Genomic DNA, 3,929 nt, shown 5'->3' with positions numbered 1-3,929 from the left:
TTGGTCAAATAATCCTTTATTAACATTTTCCTTTGTGCTTCTTTTTTTTTTTTTTGAGACGGAGTTTCGCTCTTGTTGCCCAGGCTGGAGTGCAATGGCGCGATCTCGGCTCACCGCAACCTCCGCCTCCCGGGTTCAGGCAATTCTCCTGCCTCAGCCTCCTGAGTAGCTGGGATTACAGGCACGCACCACCATGCCCAGCTAATTTTTTGTATTTTTAGTAGAGACGGGGTTTCACCATGTTGACCAGGATGGTCTCGATCTCTTGACCTCGTGATCCACCCTCCTCGGCCTCCCAAAGTGCTGGGATTACAGGCTTGAGCCACCACGCCCGGCATTCCTTTGTGCTTCTTAACTGGCTGAGCATTCCACAGCACCGCTGTTGATGTCATCTATGATGTCATGAGGGTGGTGGCCATCAGTATCACGGCCCACAGACCACAGACCGGGCAGTCCCCAGGATCTCTTTAACGGTTCCAGAGAGTTCTCTGGCTAGCGATCGGTGCCGCATCTGTGGAGCAATGTTGATGATCTCATCAGAAGTGATATTCCCACTGTGTTTAATGTTTCCTGTTTCATCTCTAGGTGGTTCCTTGAGTTATTTGTTGATCAGAGCAGAGGCAGAAGGCACCACCTCAATCTGGGCCTGTCTGTTCTGAATGGTTACTTTCACTGTCATCCTCAGGCCCTTCCAGTCACCTGTTGCCTTGGCAATGTCATCACCAACCTTTTTTGGAGATAGACCCAGGGGGCTGATCTTGGGGGCCAGCACGGATGTGCCACCGACTTCACCCTCAGTGCACCTCAGGTATATGACTTTGATCTCATTGGGGTCCAACTTCAGCAGCATGGTGGAGGCGGCTGGTGTTGGATGAACCGGGATTCGGGACGATGAAAGAAAGCTGCACTTTGGCCGCCTCCGAGCTGAAAGCTGAAAGCCAAAAGCAGGATCTCTCTACTTTTAGAAGCTCTTTATGTATTGGGGATCTTAACCATTGGTCTGTGATATGTTTCCATTTATCTTTTTACATGGCTTATGGCAATATTTTTTCCTTGCAAAAGGTTTTGCTTTTACATTTGTATGTAGTTAAATCTATCATTCTTTCCCTTCAATTGCAGCTGAAGATTTAGCCATAGTTATGCAAGTCTTTTCTACTCCCAGGCTGTAGAAGAATTTATTTATTTCCCTTTAATACTATATATATATATATTAAAAAAACAAGTCTCATACGGAATTTATCTTTTTGTATGTACACTATGATAAATGGATCCACTTTTATCTTTTTTCATATAGAGTCTCAAATTTGATAATACTGGCTCCTCTCTCCAACCCCCTCCCTTCAGATGGACTTTTCCTGGACATTTTATTATTTTCTTGGCCAAAGCTGGACATGGATCAAAATAAACGTCTGTTCAGCTCCCTGGGTTTGGTTCCATTTCGCTGTCTGTTTTTCTTTCCTGGACACTGTGATTTCAGCACAGTGCTTTTCCAGCCATTCAAGGAGTTGTGACCTTTAGGGCTTGAGGAAGAGTGCATTAAAGGCCTGTCTAGAGAGTGATTCAAGCTAGAGTGGATCCTGCAGATGTCCAGGAAGGCCCAGCTCTGTTTGGGTCGGGGGCTTTGGAGAGCTGCTTCTCAGGAGCAGGACAGCTGCTCACGTGTGTGGAACACTCAGGAGTCCAGTTTTTTGTTTTCTATTTTTTTAAAAAATTTTTTTTCCTTGAGATGGAGTCTCACTCTGTTGCCTGGGCTAGACTGCAGTGGTGTGATCTTGGCTCACTGCAGCCTCCGTCTCTTGGGTTCAAGTGATTCTCCCACCTCAGCCTCCCCAGGAGATGGGATTACAGGCATCCGCCACACCTGGCTAATTTACGTATTTGCAGTAGAGACGGTGTTTCACCATGTTGGCCAGGCTGATCTTGAACTCCTGACCTCAGGTGGTCTGTCTAGCAGTCTCCCAAAGTGCTGAGATTACAGGTGTGAGCCACGATGTCCAGCCTGGAGCCCAGTTTTTGTTGATGACCCATGTTTCCTGTTTCCACCCCTCCCCTGCTCTTGATTCCATCAGAGCAGGAATTTCTACCTTTCTAACTGGAAAACACTGGTGTCGGGGGCAGAGAAGTGGGCAGAGGAAGGGAGGAGTAGAATACAGACATTGAAACCTCTCTTCTTCTGCTCATGTAACTCCTAGCGCACATCCATATCATTAATGCCAACTACCATTTAGTGGTTATTTTCCATTGCCAGGCACCAGGTACTGTGCTAAGTACTTTACACGGAATAAATCATTTAATCCTGACCTGTTAGTTGGCTACAGTTATTACTTCCAGAAGAAAAAAGAGGCTCAAAGATAAGGTCACACAATTGGTAAGTAGTGGGATTTGGGTCTGTGTGACATCAGATTCCAGGCTTAAAACCTCTAAGCCTGTAGCCTACACACACACACACACACACACAGGCTCATAACAGCCTGTATTTCTGTTTGCTTTTCCATCTAAAGATTAACCCTACTCCACTTCTGCTGAGCTCAGATGAGGGCAGCGTGCTTGGCTCTGACTGCAGGCATCACGCTGGGCACTGGGAGCCGGCGGCTGGAGAGAGGCTCCATCTTGCCTCCCATCTGTTCTGTTGCCAGCACAGTGCTTGGCACACGTGGGTTCTCCTCACATATCTGTTGGATAATTAGATGAGAAAGGAAGAGGAATGTGTGCTGGAGATAAAGGGGCAGGAGTGGAGGAGGCTCAGGGGAAAGATAACAGATTTAGGAGAAAACAGTAGGATGTGAGGGTGCTGGGCAGGTGGCTGGAAGGCACCTCTGTTGCCATGTGTTCAGAGGCACAGAAAAAGGGTGACTTCCAGGTCAAAAGTGATTTCAGGCTGGGTGTGATGGCTCAAGCTTGTAATCCCAGCACTTTGGGAGGCTGCTTGACGGATCACCTGAGGCCAGGAGTTCCAGACCAGCCTGGCCAATGTGGCAAAACCTCATCTCTACTAAAAACACAAAAATTAGCTGGTGTGGTGGTGGGCACCTGTAATCCTAGCTGCTCGGGAGGCTGAGGCAGGAGAACGCTTGAACCCAGGAGGTGGAGGTTGCATGAGCCGAGGTCGTGCCACTGAACTCCAGCCACAGAGCAAGACTCTGTCTCAAAAAAAAAATACACATATACAAAAAAAAAAAAAAAAGTGATACTAGTTTTTCCACAACTTGATCACTGAGCAAGTGACCTAGACTGTGGTAATTTTCTGTTAACTGGTGTCTGATCCAGCCGGAAGGCAAAGCAAAACAAAAACCTGACTGCCATCTATAAACCAGCCAGCGTGAAGGTATTCAGCTCACTCAGGTTGCAAAGGACAGAGAAACCCCTGAATTACCTCAGGGGATGGACTTTTCCTCAGGATACACAGGTGAGTAAGGAAAATAGGAAACGGCTTCTGTAGATCTCAAGAACTGGAGCACCATTCAGGATGCAATGGCCATGCACAGTGTGGCCTGGCGGAGAGGAGGAAACTATTCTTCATCAACAAGAATACAGCTCTAGGCCTGGTGTGGTGGCTCACACCTCTAATTCCAGCATTTTGGGAGGCTGAGGTGGGTGGATCACCTGCAGTCAGGAGTTCAAGACTAGCCTGGCCAAAATGGTAAAATCCTGTTTCTACTAAAAATACAAAAGAAATTATTCAGGCATAGTGGTGCACACCTGTATTCCCACCTACTGAGGAGGCTGAGGCAGGGGAATCGTTTGAACCCAGGAGGCGGAGGTTATAGTGGGTCAAGATTGTGCCATTGCACTCCAGCCTGGGTGACAACAGCAAAACTCTGTCTCAAAAATAAAAATAAATTTAAAAAGAAAATACAGAAATTTGGCCAGGCACGGTGGCTCATGACTGTAATCCCTGCACTTTGGGAGGCTGAGGTAGGCAGGTCACT

The 3,929-nt window shown here is 47.3% G+C and overlaps 1 pseudogene; it reads right to left on the bottom strand.

Moving 5' to 3' along the window:
• Positions 1-351: 351 nt before the first annotated feature.
• LOC101042055 (large ribosomal subunit protein uL11-like) lies at positions 352-2,317 on the bottom strand (annotated as a pseudogene).
• Between the last annotated feature and the right edge of the window lie 1,612 nt (positions 2,318-3,929).

Source organism: Saimiri boliviensis, chromosome 4 (genome assembly GCF_048565385.1).
Source record: "Saimiri boliviensis isolate mSaiBol1 chromosome 4, mSaiBol1.pri, whole genome shotgun sequence".
NCBI classification, from domain to species: domain Eukaryota; kingdom Metazoa; phylum Chordata; class Mammalia; order Primates; family Cebidae; genus Saimiri; species Saimiri boliviensis.
Note: the sequence above shows the minus strand (reverse complement) of the source record. Positions and strands in the feature narration are given on the sequence as shown.